The sequence below is a fragment of the Diabrotica undecimpunctata genome, chromosome 8 (assembly GCF_040954645.1).
Source record: "Diabrotica undecimpunctata isolate CICGRU chromosome 8, icDiaUnde3, whole genome shotgun sequence".
NCBI lineage: Eukaryota > Metazoa > Arthropoda > Insecta > Coleoptera > Chrysomelidae > Diabrotica > Diabrotica undecimpunctata.
This window is the reverse complement of record NC_092810.1, coordinates 1,719,770-1,738,440: the sequence shown is the minus strand read 5'-3', so window position 1 is coordinate 1,738,440 and position 18,671 is coordinate 1,719,770.

The window sequence follows — 18,671 nt, the reverse complement described above, 5'->3', positions numbered from 1 at the left end:
TAGCCGCTGTGTTGGCCTCTCTTCGTTCCTGTTGACTTTCTTCTGATCGTCTGGGAAGGTAGCCCAATAGGAGTTCTGCGGGAGTGTCTTGTGTAGCCTCGTTCCTCCGGGTTCGTAGACTGAATATGATATCGGGAACATATGTATCCCATCGTGGGTCGTCGTTGGATTTGCACCTCGCTCGAAGTCCCTTTTTGAGTTCTTGTGCCCGTCTTTCCACTGGGTTGGCCCGTTGGTGGTAGATGGGACTGAATTCTGCTTGGATATTGTTTCTCCTCAGGAACCTCTCCCAAGCGTCGGTGCGGAATTGGGATCCATTGTCTGTGATTATGGTTGTAGGTTTGCCCCAACGGCTGCACACTTCTTCCTGGAGGAATGCGATGACTTCCCTGGATTTGGCGGTCTGGACGCATCGGAACTCTACCCAGTTGCTTAGACAGTCTGTTGCCAGGAGGATGAATCTGTTGTGTGTTCCTCTGGCTGCTGGGTATGGTCCTAGTACGTCAAAGGAGACTCGTTCCCATGGGTTGTTGGGCTCTCTCGGGATGATTGGTGCTGTTGGTTGTTTGGCTGCTGCTTTTGTCGTAGCGCAGGTGATGCAGGATCTGACGTGGTTCCGGACTTCCTTGGACAGTGTTGGCCAGTAGTATAGGCGTTTTATGGTCCGGATGGTTTCGTCCTGTCCCGGGTGATTTGCTTCGTCTGAATCGTGGTAGGTTTTCATCACTTCTTTTCGGTATGATGGTAGCACTACCAGTGCTTTGTGGTCTGGGTTCCCTACGTAGTATGCGGCATCGTCTATTATCGTGAATTCTCGGAGGAAGTTTGTTTCAACTTCGTTCCTTGGTCCTCTCTCTGTGATCTTTTGAAAGCGTCGTCGGAAGCGTATCATTGCCTGGTTATGGGTATGGCTTCTTCGTATTTTATCTTGTAATGGCAAGTCTGTGAGATCGTCCAGGATTGGGTCGTTTTCGCCTTCTTCTACATCTTCCAGCATACATAGCAAGGGAAAGGGGTCCTCAGTTTCGTTTGCCTTATGTGTCGGCCAGCTAAGGCGGTTTACTTCTTCGTCTGTTTCGTCTTGTTCGTTTCTTTCTTCTTCGTCAGATGGGTTTCTTGATAGGTGGTCAGGAAGTTCGTTCTCCTTGCCTGGAATGTGGTGAATAGTGAAGTTGAATTCCTGAAGGAGTAGTGCCCATCGTGATAGTTTCGCTTTGTCCTCTTTGAATCGGTTGAGCCATAGGAGGGCTTGGCTGTCTGTATATAATGTAAAGTGCTGGTCTTGTAAAAAGTGCTTAAATTTTTTGAGGGCCCACACCAGTGCAAGGCATTCCTTTTCATTGATGTGGTACCGTTTCTCTGCTGCTTTTAGTTTTGTGGAGGCGTAGGCGATGACTTGTTTGTCCTCGGGTGTCCCTTGGAACAGTACTGCTCCCATGCCGAGGTCGGATGCGTCTGTTTGAAGGCTGAATGGTTTGGTGGCATCAGGTCTGTGTAGGTGTAGTTGTCCTTCGATCGCTGTTTTGATGTGATTGAAGGAATTTTCTGCTGCTTGTGACCATTTCATCCTTCGTTTGTTCCCTGCCGTAAGGTCTGTGAGTGGTGTGACGATCTCTGCGAATCGAGGTATGAAGTCCCTCAACCAATTGGCTGTTCCAATAAAACTTCGCAGTTGTTTCATGGTTTTAGGAGTGTTGAATCCTCTTATCTTCTCGACGTGCTTTCCCAAGGGTTGTGTGTCTGTTGATGTGATTTTGTGTCCCAGGTATTCCAGCTCGTTGGAGGCGAATCTGCATTTTTTGAGGGATGCCCATAATCCGTGGGTGCGAAGTCGTTCTAGCACTAGGTGGAGGTGTTTTTGGTGTTGGTCCCAGTCCTCCGAGAAAATGATGATGTCATCCATGTATACTTTTATGAACTCATCGATGTAACCAGCGAAGACAGTTGTTACAAGTTTTTGAAATACGGCTGGTCCATTTTTCAGTCCAAAAGGCATCACTACAAACTCGTAGGCTGATCCGTCTGGTAGGCTAAATGCAGTTTTCGGGCTGGAATCTTTGTGGAGTGGGACTTGCCAAAATCCGCTTTTTAAGTCCAACGTGGTGAAGATCTGTGCTGTACCAATTTCCTTTATGCTATCATGAATAGGAGGCATGCTGGAGGCTTCATTGACCGTGATGTCGTTCAGTTTCCTGTAGTCCACGCAGAAACGAGGGGCACCATCTTTCTTGGTTACAATAACCACCGGGCTATTGTATGGGGATTTGCTGGGTCGGATGACCCCGGCGGCTAGCATCTCTCCTACCTCTCGGAACATCGTCTTTTTCTTCTCCGTGGAGTACTTATAGGGTTTGACATTGATCGGTCGGTTGTCTGTAACTTGGATTTCCATTTCCGTTGCTTTTGTGGTCGGCTGGCGTAGACGGTCGTCGAATACGTCGTTGTACTCTTTTATCAGGTTCTTTATCGTCTCGAAGGCGAAGGGTGGAGCCTGATGTGTTTCCAGTGTTTGAGTTGTGGGATGTGGTTTATTTTGGTTCTTCCAGTAGAGTGTGGATCTGCTGGCGGTGCCTACGTGTAAACATTTTCGGGGAATATCTACGTTGGCTTCCTCTTGTATTAACCCGAGTACAACGTCGTGGTGTAGATTCTCCATTACTGTGCAGTTGACGGTGGTGGAGAAGTTGTCCATAAGTATTTCGACATTGGCAGTCCCTATGCTGTGGGACGTGCTGTCCGTGCACGCCAGCTGTATCGTTCCTGGTCGAGATTGCAGGTCCCTTCTTTGGATCAGCCTCTGGTGTACAAAATTTCCGGAGGCTCCGGTGTCGATCAATATCTTCACTCGGTGTTGTTTGATCCTTGCATCAAGAGTGGGTAGTCCTGCAGTCTTCGATCGTAGGTGGATAGGGTTCAGCTGGGGCACCATTTCATCAACAGGGCTTAGTTGGTGCCCCTGTTGGAGTTTTCCGGCTGCTGATTTTGTTGAGGTCGGTTCTGGCTGTTGTTCTGTTGATTCCTGGGTGGGTTCCTGCTTCGCCATTCGTTTATTGTCTCGGATCGTCGAGGTGGGTGGTTGTCGTGTCTTGGAGGTGGTCTTCCGCCGTGTATGTGTTGCGCGTCACCTTCCATCTCTCTGGCTATGGTTCTAAGCTCGTTTTCTGTCTTTGGCATTGCTAGTCTCAGGCAGATTCGGATTTGAGGTAGCAGTTGGTTGGCTATTACTCTACAGCGTTGTTCTTCTGGTATGTCTGGTAGTAGTCTGTTGAACAGGGCTGCTTTCCTCGTGACAAACTCTTCTGCAGGTTCGTTTTTCTGTATCTGTCCATAGAGTTTTACGGTTAGGGCTGATAGTAGGTTTGGATCGTCGAATTTTTCCAAAAAACGAGTCTTAAATGTCATATAGCCTATCCCGGCTGTATTGTGACTCTCCGCCCATGTTCGTGCTTCTCCTTGGAATGAATTGGCCGTCAGGTAGTCCACCCAGTCATCTTCTTCGACTTCAAATTTTGTGAGGAATTCTTCTGCTCTGGCTAGGAATTGTCTTGGTATTTCCGTTTCACGTCCTTCGAATTTGGGAGGTTTGGATGTCCAAATCCTTGGCGGGCTAGGTCCGGTTGTGGGTCGTGAGACGGATAGTGTCATCAGGGCTGACAGGAGTGCGTTCATCCATGCCTCTGGAGCTGGTTGTTGTTGTTCCTGGCTTGTAGATGGCCTTCCTGTCTGGGTCGTGGTTTCGGTTTTGGTTTGTTGGGCGCCATGTTGCCGAGAGGCGTCGATCGGGCTAGAATGGCCCGTATCTGGCTCAGCGGACTTCTTGCGGTCCTGGGAATTGGACCTGGAGGTACCAATTCCCAGGTGGTGCGGGTGTCTACCATGTTCCCACCTTCTTATTCTTGCGATACGAATGCAAATGTACAAGATATGTGATATCAAGAGACAAGTGTGTGATCTCCTTCGAGAAATATCACAAGTCAATGAGTTCGAGAAAGAATAAGTAGCAACAAATAGTAAAATACGACTCACTAAAGTCGTAGAAATACAAATATGACTGATTAGAGTCCAAAATTAATAGAAAAAGGATTGTGTGCACCAATCAAATATGTATATATATATATATATATATATATATATATATATATATATATATATATATATATATATATATATATATATGTGGAATATATGCGATAATAAAACGGCATGTATTTGGTGTTTCCTTAACTTACGGAAGGAAATACACCGGAATATATATATCTTATGTTCCTTGACTTACGGAAGAAACATAAGAGAGATACAAGTTATGAAAATAGCAATGATAAAATAGCATAAAGATAACAAGTAATAAAAGTAGTCAGACGTATTGTACGTAAGACTTAAATAATAGGTACGTTTTCAAACGCTAAGTCCTCGTAGAGGTTTCCGTGAGAAATATCGTACAACACAATAATATATATATATATATATATATATATATATATATATATATATATATATATATATATATATATATAAGAAAAATAGGGCAGACGTATGATACGTGAGACCGTAGTTTCTCAAACAGAAAAATAGCACAATAAAATGGCAAATATCAAATAAATGTGTACGTATTTCAAACGCTAAGCCTCGTAGAGGTTTCCGTAAGAAATGCCGCACGAAACACAAGTAAATATATACGAAAATATGTCAAGCGTATGCTAACGTAAGACAGTATTTTCAAACAGAAAAATAAGCACAATAAAATGGCAAATATCAAATAAATGTGTACGTATTTCAAACGCTAGGCCTCGTAGAGGTTTCCGTAAGAAATGCCGTACGAAACACAAGTAAATATATATACGAAAATATGTCAAGCGTATGCTAACGTAAGACAATATTTTCAAACAGAAAAATAAGCACAATAAAATGGCAAATATCAAATAAATGCGTACGTTTTCAGACGCTAAGCCTCGTAGAGGTTTCCGTAAGAAAATCGTACAAAAATGCAATATAAATCAACAATAAAATCAATATAAAAATGCACACAAATATCAACAATAGCAAATAAGGTAAGAAATAATAAGGCAGATTCTAGGTGGATGATTAACACCGTACCTAGAGTCTTCAAATACGAGGGCAAGCTCGAACTGGCCGATGATAGAAAATCCACCTTCTTTTATACAGAAAAATCCTTTGTCTTTAGGATTATGACGTAGTAAGATGGATTTTCCAAAGCATCGGACCAATAGGAAATTTAAATTGTCGAAAGATTGAAAATATCATTATTTCCAACCAATGGACAATTTTTCCTGTGTGTTTGAGATGTGTCCGGTGCGCCGATTGGCTACTGAATGAGAGCGCCCGGCGACACTATGAACCATTCAACTTAAATTTAGGCATACCGCAGGGGAGTGTCTTGGGACTTTTCTTTTTTTGTTGTATATAAACAACATTCCAAATGCGGTGGTTAGTGGTTCTTCAAACCTTGTAAATTTCGCTGGTGACCAAAGTGCGCTGTTCTGGGAAAAAACATTAGAAACACTCCTCACAGTGGTATAGCAAACTCTAAGCAAGGCTGAACAGTGGTTCAATGGAAATAGGCTATTTCTTAATGCTGATAAGATAGTTTTTGTTTACTTTAGAACCAGCCAGTCACGAGAACAGTTCCCAGATACAGTCAATTTTTTATTACAAAACACAGAACCTGCTATATCAGTTTTCTTGGTCTTTATATTGACAAGAACCTGAATTGAGAGGAACAAATACAAAATACGACAAAAAAAACTGAATAGAGCCTGCTACTCATTAAGATAAATATATCAGAAACTGGACATAGACGTTAATGATAAACAATGTGGTTTTCACAAAGGCCTAGGAACGTGTGAAGCTCTATTTTCACTTAATATACTGATACAAAGATGCCTGGACGTCAATCAAGATACATAGGCATGTTTTATTGACTATAATAAAGCATTCGATAAAGTACTACACGAACAAGTAATGAATGTCGTGAAATCAAAGAAGATTAACTACAACGACCTCAGGATCATATCAAATTTATACTATACTATACTTATAGAAGAATTCTGAAAATATCCTGGACAAAACACGTCACAAACAAAGAGGTTCTGAGAAGGATGAATAAAGAAATAGAAATTTTAAATAAAATGAAAACAAGAAAATTGGAATATCTCGGACATATTACACGTGGAGAGAAATACACCTTGCTCCCACTAATTATGCGGGGAAAGATCTAAGGGAAGAGAAGCATAGGGAGGCGTAGAATGGCATGGCTACGTAACCTGAGAGAGTGGTACGGATGTACATCAAATGAACTTTACAGAGCAGCCGTCTCAAAAGTCCGAATAGCTATCATGATTGCCGACCTCCGGCGCGGAGATGTCACTTGAAGAAGAAGAAGACTCATTAAGAGTATTGAAGAGCTATCTAGACCACGGGATTTATTATCAGTATATTATGCAAACTTTTATTCTTTTATGCGATATGAAGTACTCTTCTGGGGTGCTGCAGTGGATAGCTCAACTGTCTTTATAGTCCAAAAAAGGCAGTCAAGGTGATCTTAAAATTAAAGGCGGGAGAATCCTGTAGAAGCCTATTCAAATCACTCAATATACTCACTTTCTTAGCCATCTATATATTTGAATGTATTATATTCCTATTTAAAAATTTTACTTTGTTTTATCACCTGCTTCCAAATCATGAATATAATACAAGATGCATTAATTTGAATTTCCCACTTCACAGATTGTCTCTAACAGAGAGAAGTCCTTTGTATGCATGTGTTAAATTTTACAACAGTCTCTCATCTGACATTTAACGGGAAACACTACAGATCTTTAAAATAAAGGTTTTTCAACACCTAGTTAACATTAGCCCTAAACTGTGGCGGAGTGACTGGCCTATCCTTCTCCCTAATTAGCATATATAATTTGTAATGTTAATATTGTTTAATCTGTGGTGTTAATATATACTTGTTTTAATCTGTGATTTATAATAAGACGTTATATGCTCAATTATGTTAAAAAATTTATGCAAATAAAAATTTGCTCTATTCTCTATTCTATTAAGTTCCGAATCGTATTTACAATAAGTCAGATAAATACACTCAGGTGCAAAAAAATCGATCCATGGGTATTATTTGCTGAAAAAAGAAAACGTTTGAAAATATTAGTTTTAAATCAGGTATATATGTAAAAGTATATGTTAGATTAAAATAATTTTTACAGATTATCCAAAAAAAATCATTTATTTATAGAGACATACGCCAAAACTCAAAAATACAAGAATATTCAAAACTTTCTGAAATTAAGAAAAACAGTGATAATAAATCAATATCTAGTGTTTCCCCCTCGGGCCCTTATAGCAACCTGTACACGTCTAGGCATTGAGGTAATTAACCTCTGGATATCAAATTGATCCAATTGGTTCCATATTTCTTGAAGAGCCGCTGTAAGTCCAGCCAAGTTGTTTAGACGGGGTACTCGTGCTCAAAGACGTCTACCCATCAAATCCCATAGATGTTCTATGGGATTGAGATCGGTACTGCAAGCTGGCCAGTTCATACGGACAATTCCCACCTCCTCTATATATTGGTTGACGATTCTAGCACGGTGAGGACGCGCGTTGTCGTCCATAAAAATAAAATTAGGTCCAATGAAAGGAGCAAAAGGTACCACATGCTGATCTAAAATACTTGTTTTGTATCTTGTAGCAGTCATAAAACCTCTATCTACAATAACTAAATCAGTATGGGCTTCTGAACTGATACCAGCCCAAACCATAACGGAGCCCCCCCCGATAACTTATTCTTTCCGCAGTATTACATTGAAAATATCGCTCTCCCTGTCTTCTCCAAACCCTTTCTCGGACGTCTGGTGACCTTAGACAAAATCTGGACTCATCTGAGAACAATACATTCCACCAATCTCTATCACTCCAGTTTTGATGTTCTCTTACAAAAGCAAGGCAAGCTCTGCGATGTTCTATGGATAGTATTGGAGATAGGGCTGGCCTTCTGGATAATAAATTACCTTCTACAAGTCGTCGACGAACTGTCCATCTGCTTACATCCACATTTCTCACTTCGCTCAGACGATTTGCCAGTTCAACTGAAGTTAGATGCCGATTTATCAAACATGATGAGACCAGAAATCGATCATCTCTTTCGGATGTTACCCTTCTACGACCTCATTCTGGTCTTCTTGTGAAGTTACCGGTGTCGCTAAAACGCCGAACTGCTCTTTGAACCGAAGATCGACTAATACCCAACATTTCAGCTGCCTAATATTGGCTACGACCATATTGAACTAAAGTCACCGCCCTTGCAGCATCTGTCGAAGAGACACAATTTTGAAGGCTAATTAAATAAAAATATAACACATTTTGAAAATAAAATCACTACACTAGTATGGTTGTTGAATTAAAAGCAACATTCAATAAATATCTACTTGCTTCAGACCCTTTTTGATAAAAACCTGAAATACCAATTTGTTTTAAGAAATATAAAAAGCAATATTCAAAATATTATTTTATTTCTCGTATACGAGGTTACGAAATGGTAACTATGGCTACTGAAAAAGAAACGATAGAGGAGAAATGCTTCTCAATTTCATGAATGAACATAACATGTACTCAATGAACTCCTTTTTCAATAAAAAACCAAGCAGAAAATGGACATGGATGAGCCCCGATAAAAAGACAAAGAATGAAATAGATTATATCCTAACGAAGAATAGGAACCTAGTAGAAGACGTATCAGTATTAAATCAGTTTGACCTAGGAAGCGATCATAGACTAATAAGAACAAAACTAATAATTAACAAAAAACTAGAAAGAAAAAGAATACATGAAAAAAGATACAAATGGACATCTGAAGAAATCAAAAATAGTGAATTTAATAAAAAGATAGCATGCATTAAATCAAGTTAGCATGCAGCAGATAAACTCCAATGATATTGATGATTTGAATAACCTTATTACCGAAACAGTGAATAAAATACTTCTGCAACTGAAAAAACCAAAAACAACATACAATGAATTAGACAAAGAAATATTACAACAAATAAAAAGAAGGAAGATCTTAAATAAATCTAACAAAAGGGGAACCGACGAATATAGAGAACGTAATAGGCAGATTAGAAAAGGAATCAGACAACAAAAAAGAAAAGAAAACGAAAAATTAATAACAACAACTATTGAAAAAAATAAGAGTATGAAATGCCTCAGACCGACACTAGGACGACGTCAGATGATATCATTAATGGGAAAAGACGAAAATGAAATCACAACTAGAGAAAAAATACTGACACGAATAGAAGAATTTTACACAGAACTTTACAGAATACATCAACAAGATGATGAAATGAGACCAGCACGGAAATTAATAAAAAAATGTTGGATCAGAAATAATGCCAAAAGTAACAATTTCAGAGGTAACTACAGCATTGGAAAATATGAAGAGAAATAAAGCTGCAGGAGAAGATAATATTACCACAGATATGATATTAGAAGGAGGTAAGGAACTAATTACAATTGTAACTAAGCTTGTGGACAGTTGTTTACATCAGGACAAAGTCCCTAAGAGCTGGAACAACTCTAAAGTAATCTTATTACACAAGAAAGGTGATAGTCGAAAATTGGAAAACTACAGACCCATCAGCCTACTGTCACACCTATTTAAAATACTCACCAAAGTCATAACTACTTGACTAACAAGGAAATTAGACGAATACCAACCATATGAACAGGCAGGTTTTAGAAAAGGCTATTCAACTTCCGATCACCTGTTAACCACAAAAATATTAATAGAAAAATGTAACGAATACAAGTTTCCAGTTTTCCTAGCATTTGTAGACTACGAAAAAGCTTTCGATACCATAGAACACACGGCCGTAATAAACGCAATGCAAAATTGTAGAATAGACAGCAGATATATTAACTTAATAAAAGAAACTATGAACCAAGCTACAGCTACATACTACCTAAATGAAAATGAACACACGAACCCTGTACCATTAAACAGGGGAGTCAAACAGGGAGATACTTTATCACCCAAACTGTTCACCTTAGTTTTGGAGGACGTTTTTAAAAACCTAAATTGGAAATATAAGGGAATAAACATCAATGGCCGCTACCTCAGTAATCTACGATTTGCAGATGACATAATCCTGATAGCTACTGACCTACAAGAAATGCAAACCATGCTTTTAGAACTACATACCGAATCTTCTAAAATAGGACTGAAAATGAATTTAAACAAAACAAAAGTCATGCACTCCGAAGACACCGTGACAATAATAAACGATAAAGTTATAGAAAAAGTTGAAGAATATACATACTTAGGACAAAAAATAATACTAAATAGGGAAATTCAAACTGAAGAAATAAAAAGAAGAAGAAAGTTAGCTTGGGCAGCATTCGGTAAACTGAACTATATACTCAGAAATCAACAAATTCAATTACATCTTAGATCTAAAGTTTTTGATGCATGCATTATTCCGATATTAACTTATGCGGCACAAACATGGACAATCACAAAAAAGAATATGAATATACTTAGAGTCACTCAACACGCGATGGAAAGAGCAATGCTAGGTATATCACTTAAGGACAAGAAAACAAACATATGGATAAGACAGAAAACCAAAGTCACCGATGTGGTGCAAAAATCATTAAAGTTGAAATGGGAATACGCTGGACATGTAGCTAGGAGCGATCTAAACAAATGGCAGAGATCAATTTTAACCTGGAGACCATACCAACACAAAAGACCCAGAGGCAGACCTCCTATGAGATGGACAGATGATTTGAAAAGGACTGCCGGGAAAAATTGGCTACAAGTAGCGTACAATAAAAACAATGGAAAGGAAGACTTGAAGAGGCTTATGTTCGGATGTGGACGTGAATGGCTAGACGAAGAAGAAGAAGAAGATACGAGGTTACACCTAAATTTACATACGTAATTTAATGTCTCTAAAATTATACAACTTCAAATAAATAAGAAATAAGGAATGGATCGATTATTTTGCTCCTGAGTGTATATGAACAATTTATTTTTGTGCGTGTAAGAAATAACTAGTTCATACTTGAATGCCCGTGAGCAATCCTACCATTAATCTATTCCATAAATGATTAAACATGCAGTATGTATGAGAAGTTACGTAAGAATTCTAAGCTATAAATAAGACATACTGTTTCTCACGTTCATTTAAAAACAATTTAAAATGCTTTAATTTGTGTTGTAGCTCAAACGATTCTCATTACTTGAAAACAACGATTTGCATTAAAATTTACATCTCGGTATCGTTACTACTCGGTTATCAATGCGATTTTTTCCTTGTTCGGTTTGTAATTATTACAAATTGCAAGTTATTTCTGGCTTAGCTATCATTGCGATTTTTTCTCGTTCGGTTATCATTAATGCGACTTGTAAATTACTTATTTTTGAATTCTGTATAAGTTAAAATTGGTGTAGAAAACAAGTAGGACACTAGAACGCTGAAGCAATGTGAATTTTGGATACCGAGTATTGAACATTACATTGTACAAAATTGATCTGAAAAATGATTTATAATAAGTAGACTAAATTGTTAAATGCAATCTAAGATATAGTTTGTTTCACGAAAAATGGTTGAGTGCTTAATGGTTACCTACCTGAGTTGATCCTATTGTGTATACAAGAGTCTCTCAATAAACTACCGAAGTACACAGGTTCGCACTTCAGAAAGTTTGTTATTTAATATATTTCATTGGTAGCTGTGTAATACACGATTATAAAAATTTATTAAATTATTTCATATGGTATTTTCAGGTTGTTCAAGTGAATATACTTGATAATTGAACAATTTTTAACATGAAGAAAGTAGTTTTTTTGTTCTACGTGAATAATTGTAGTCATGGGCGCCCATATATCAAAATCCAAGGGGGGGCAAGTCAACTCAAATTTTTATTTTGATCCATACAACTTAATAAAAACTAAAATAGCCGATTGCAAAAATGCAAAAATATAAACATGATTTACAAACAGTAAAGAAATACCAGAAAAGTAAAAGTAATCTTAAACAAAAAATTATAAACAACATATTTTATGGTATGACTTTATACATGCAAATTTTATTATACAAAATTTTTTATGTAGGAATAAAAAAATCAATTTTAAGCAAGGATGTTAAAAAATAGTAATAAAAAAAGCAGGTACTCTGAGATACGAAATGCAACATAAGCAATAGTGTAGTTTAAATAATATGTAAGTAACATAATATCTGAATTGAAAAATTTCTTTTACTAGGAAATTAAAACAAATATTCAAAACTGTACTACGTTGAAAGGGTTAGGGTAGGGTGTACACCCTTCTACTACTATGCTTAGCCGAAATTGCATAAATAGTCAAATGTGTGCAATCTTCAAATACTTCGCTGGGTGCCAACTTATTTATATTTGACATTAAAAATTTGTACTATGTTGTAAACAATTGAAGAAATTTAATTAAAAATTTATTTGTTATAATTTATTATAAAAAAATTAACATTTTTTTTTTCAGTTAGTATTGTATGTATTATAATTTATTGAAACGAATAATTTCCCAATAGAATCTAAAATGGTAAAATGTTAAACCCAACAAAACGTAAAAGGTAAACTTGATATTGAAGGCAAGTGCTCTGTATCTTGTGAAAATAAAAACTGAAGGTTTCTGGGCTTTTGTCCAAACTCATCTATTACTTTTTTAATAAAATTATTTCGATTGTTTTCTATTTTATTTCTATGAACGCTCATCATACATAGTCCATCTAATCTTTGTTCACTTATAGTGTACCTAATCCAGGTTTTAACCCTTCGAAGAGTTGAAAATGATCTTTCAATCGTGCATGTAGTGGGAGGAAGGCACAGAGAAATTTCTATAGCTTGGTCTATAGCTGGGTAAAATAAGCAATGGTCTAGTAGCTCTATCATTGAAATATCTTCTACATCTAAATTGGTTTGATTTTTCCAATAATAGAGCCACAATGATGCCTGTTCTTTTAGATGAGTAATTTTGTATAAATTATTTATGATTTCTATTATTTTGGCGAGGTCTTCTTCAGTTAATTTTATTATGTTTTTGGGATGCAAGTTATACAATAACATACCAGGATTATTGTCTTCTGAAAATCTGACACCAACAGAACTAATTAAAGAATCTAGTTACGGAATAAATAATGACACTCTAAAAAAGTCTTCAGCTGAATTAACCGCATGGTTTGACCGTTGTGTTTGCTTTCTAGGAGCGATTCGTGATTTTTCAAGGGTAATACTTAGAGATTCGGCATCATTTGTACTCTTTTCAAAAATTGTTTTAAAAGTTGTTTCCGCTTCTTGTCTGTGCTTTGTTATCATATCAAGAAATAACTGTATATGATTTTTAACTGCCAGCATATCTATTGATTTAGTTTGTAAAATGTTTACTATGGGTTCTAAGAAAGAAGAATATTTGGAAATCAAATTTAGGGAAATTATAAAAGTGGAATCAGATGTGGCACATGAAAGCTGCTGTGCTCTTAATCTTGTTGAGCAATTAAATTTGTTATCTGCTATTATTGTTTCTAAAACATTTTTGATTTCAATAAAATTTTCTGAAAATATTCGAATAGATTTGTATTTTGATGACCAGCGAGTTTCGGATAACAAAGGCATGTTTGGTGCTAATCGACGTCTCAAAGTACTATCACGAACAAATTTGATGACATCTTTAATAATTCCCACACAATTCTGAATTTCTCTAACTGTATTTCAATCATTAACAACCAGATTTAATTTGTGTGAGGCACAATGAAAAAATAATGCTTTGGGATGTTTTTCTCTAATTATTTTTTGAACACCGCCCTCTTGACCAGCCATAGTCGCGCATCCATCAAATCCCAACCCCACCAAGTTTTCCACATTTAAATCAATTTTTGAAAGAAATGTTAAAATTTCAAGTGCTATTGATTTAGCATTTAATTCACTTAATGGTACGAAACCCAAAAAATGATAGGGGGGGGGGGGGCAACTGCCCCCTCTTGCCCCCCTATGGGCGCCCATGATTGTAGTATATGGATCTAAATTCAGAAAGGTACTTTCTTTCACACTTTTTACAGGCTTAGGACTGTCAGCAAAAAACTGGCGTGTTTAAAAGTTTTTGCTCTTCCTAATCGGATATCGTTAAAAATGTACAGTAATAATAGTTCCATTTACAGTATATACATACAAACGAATACATAATGTACAAAAAATAGATGAATTGAAAGAAGTTAATATTTACAAAAAAAAAATACCCAAAATAACCAAAATATATTTATGAATTCCTAAATACCTAATTCTGTTTCGCTGTCGCTATCCTCTTTAAGATTAATAACAATTGGTTTAATTATGTGATTCAAAGTAACATATGAATTTTCTACGTTCATTACATGGCGTACTGAATTTTTCCAACTTTCTGAGGAGATATCATCAACACATTTCCTTATTAATTCGACTACACTACCACTTAAAGTCGAAGAAACATTTTGTGACCTAACATTTGACTTTAGTTGGTGCCACATATGCTCTATGGGATTAAATAAACAATAGTAGGGCGGAAGTCGTAACACTGTATGTCCCATGTCCTCGGCCAATGCGTCACAAACATATACTTTTTTAATAGAAAATGATTTTAACACTTCTAACAGTTCATTTTTTAAATAACTTTCTTCAAAATATATATATATCGTTTTCTAACAGGTAGTTTTGAATTTCAATTTTCGTGTTATTTGCACTTGGAGACTTATGTAATTGACGACTGTGGTAACTTGCATTGTCCATTACTATCACACTATTTTGAGGAAGGTTAGGTATAAGACAATTATTAAACCATTGCTCAAAAAGCTCTGCCGTTGTATCCTCATGGTAGTCCACGAGGAGTCTTTAATGTTCTTTGCAGAAAGCCATAAGGCATTTGGGACCCAACCATTTTCTGATCCTGCATGTAAAATTGTTATTCTTTTCCCTTTGTTTGATGGAGCTTTTGTTTGACACCTGTTGGAAGAATCGGACCATCCTTTGGATGGTGTTTCATGAGTGTCAAACCATGTCTCGTCCAGATAAATTATTGGTCGATCTTCTGTACGGTACTTTCTTATGGAAGTTATATATTCAGTACGCCACTTTTGTAATCGATGGGACTCCATAAGCACTTGCCTTTTGTCAATTGTACGATATCTGAAGCCCATTTTAGACAAAATCCTCCAAAGACTAATGCGGCTACAGTTTATTTGTGTATCATCATTAGTAAGCCGTTGTTTTAAAGCATCTAATGTAGGTATCCGTTGCTCTTCGTACATTGTGTAAATTTTTCGTCTTATTAAGTCCTTATCACTTTCGTCAATACATTTGGTAGAACCGGCATCCTTACGCTTCCTTCTTGACTTAATGGGATTTGATGTAATTCTTTACACTGTGGTTAGAGGTATTTTCGTTAAATCAGATATTTCACTGGCAGCAGTATTAGCAGTAAGTCCTCTTGTAAGTAAAGAACTATATATTGTTTTTACGATTTCTCTAGCGTCAGCAGATAAATGCTTTTTCTTTGCTGGAACACTGGAAGAAACACCATCAATGTTTTTCCACGGACGCCACATAATGCTGTTTTATAGGTATAAATAGGTATAACACTGGTAACACTTGTAACACTTTCAACTAAATGAAACAAAATGTATATTTAAAAATTTCTCATCGGTTTTATATACTTTTACAAATTATACAGAATAGAGGGAACCTGTATAATTATTCCAGGAAATACTTAACGATCAACAAATTTATTGTGGTCATTAAAAGATCAACCATTGATAGTGAAACTCACTGTTAAAATGTTTACAACTTTATGAAATAAAATGTATTCTAATCGTTTTTATAATTTTATACGATTTTTTAATCGTTTTTATATTACCAGGAATTTATTATACAAACAAGATAACGACCCTCCACAGTAGCTTCAATTTTACCTGAATACTTACCTGCTCAACTAATGTTGACTAAGCTGGGGTACTTGCGGTCGGGTTTTATTGGAATCATTAAGCACTCAACCATTTTTTGTGAAATAAACTATATCAAAAGTTGCACACGGTCTACTACACCGGTCATAAAAATCGTTCTCTGGATACATTTTGTTTAAATTTTAATAAAATAATCTATGGTTTGTAGTTTTTTAACATTATTTATTATTATTGACGTATTTTGTTTATTTAAAATGTTTATTTACGTAACACAAAAATAGTCCACAATTTTTGTAATAGTTAGATTATTCTTTTTTTTTTTTACTAAACAAATTACAATTAATTTAAAATTAGAACATAACATATCAGTCTTCAAGAACTATCTTAAACAAAAATAAAACATTATTTCACCAAGACATTTCATAAAAAATATAAGAGATGGCAAAAAATATAATAAAATTAAGCCGGAATATTGTTACAGTCATTGCAAATTGGATTTACATGTTCCAAACAAAAGATACTTTTTACAAATCGAACAAAAATATTTCGTTTTTTGATTCTTTTTCCATTCAAAGTCACCACACCTCCCAATTGCTCCCGAAGTTCTTTGAACTGGCACGAAATCTTCATCCAAATGACAGATCACCTTTAGTCGAGTCCTTATTGTCTTGGGTGTATAGACATTTTGGCTTCGATTCTTCTGGTGGTTTTACATAAGGGTAAATGCACGATACACTTACCCCGGTATGCTCGCTAGCCCATCCAAAAACTGGCAAGTTTGGCGCATGACGTCACATGCGAAGCAACTCGCTTTTATTTACGTTCTGTTTACATAGATTGTGCTGTGATATTTACGTTAATTCGTTAAGTATTTCTATTTAATGTCATATTGATAGCTTTAGGAGTATATGTATGGTTTGTAAAGTGTATACAGTATTTTATATTTTTAATATTTCATTGATAATACTTTGAATCGAGCACTTTAAAATGCCTGGATGTGCAGTAGCTTGTTGCAAGAATTTCATTCGAACAACCAGGGGAACAGATATTAAATATTTTAGATTTCCCAAGAATGAAGTCTTAGCACAAAGGTCTATTGTGGCTTGTCGACGTTAAGACAACATTAATTTAAAAAATGGTACATAAGTTTCACCGTTTTACTCCTTTGCTGTACTTACTATTTTTTAACTTACAGCCTGCGTCTGTTCCGTGCATTTTGCATGGAATTGTTTCGAAATACCACTGAAAGGAAGACCTCTGCAGTATACACCGAAAAATAGTCGCCATTTAAAATCGGACGCAATTCAAACTTTAAATTTGAATGGAAGTACAATAAAACGGTTACTTCATAAAGCTAAAAATGAGGAACGTTCTGAGCGATCTCTACGAAAAAACCATCAGAATGAAATTGGAGGTATCTTGAATGCTTTTCCATAAAAGCCTCCAGCTATTCGTCCATGGTTACGTATTGCGAATGAGAGAAACATTTTTTCTGATTTTCTTTCCACTTGGTAATAAAATCTCTTATTGGCGCTAATTTATCCAAACTAACTCCAGCATGCCTTGTATTGATGTCATCAGTTCGCATGTACCTTAATAAATTTCTGAATCTCGTGATATTCATTGTCAGTAGGAAAACCTCTATCCCACTGCCGTTCGTTTTCCACAAGTCCATTGTAGTAGGATGACTTGCCTTTCTTACACGTGCAAGATATTCTTCTTCTTCAAGTTCCGCTTCTATCGGAGATTGGAAATCATTCTAGCAATTATAATATTGTTGGTTACGCTCCTGAATAGTTCAATTGAACTGCATGCAAACCATTCACGGAGATTGCGTAGACACGAGATTTTACGTCTTCCTACGCTTCTTCTGCCTTTGAATTTACCCTGCATTATATTCCTTAGTAGTTCGTATATTTCACCTCTCATGATATGCCCCAAGTATTCCAATTTACTGATTTTTATGGAATTTAAAACTTCGCATTGTTTTCCTAGTTGTTCGAGAACTTGTTCGTTTGTTCTGCGATATATCCATGATATTTTCAAAATACGTCTGTAACACCACATTTCGAATGCTCCAGATTTTTAATGTTGGATTTTTAAGTGTCCAGGCTTCAACCCCATACAAAAGGGTAGAGAAGGTATAAGGGACCTAAAAGGGCACGAATTTCATCAATGTTTGTTGGGTATATACCTCGATCGCGACTGAACTTCTACTTTTCTGCTTTTATTTTTTATTGGTCCCATCAACAATTATTTGCAGCATATCAGTATCAAATAGATTATTTCAGATATCTAAAATATCGGTTTTCTGTCTGACACATTGTTTTGAACCCGGAAGCTGCAGAACAATATTTTCACTTCGAGTTCTGGCGTTCTTAGGTACAATATCCTTAGTCCATTTTGTTTTATTATCTTTGTCCAAAAAATATGGACCAATGGCCAAATCTGTCTCATCATCTAATTCCTCATTTTCCTGTTCCGTATCACCTTCCTCCAAGTTTTCTTCTACATGAACTTCTTCTCCCGACTACTCTTCATCATAATACTCATCACCCGTTCGAGACTTCTTCAAAAAGTGCTAACAATCTTCTTTGCTCTTTTTTATAATCCATAATATCTGAAAAATAAAGTTTTATTATAAAACAATTACTTACAGTTACAAAATTCTATTATTTCTCTAGACGC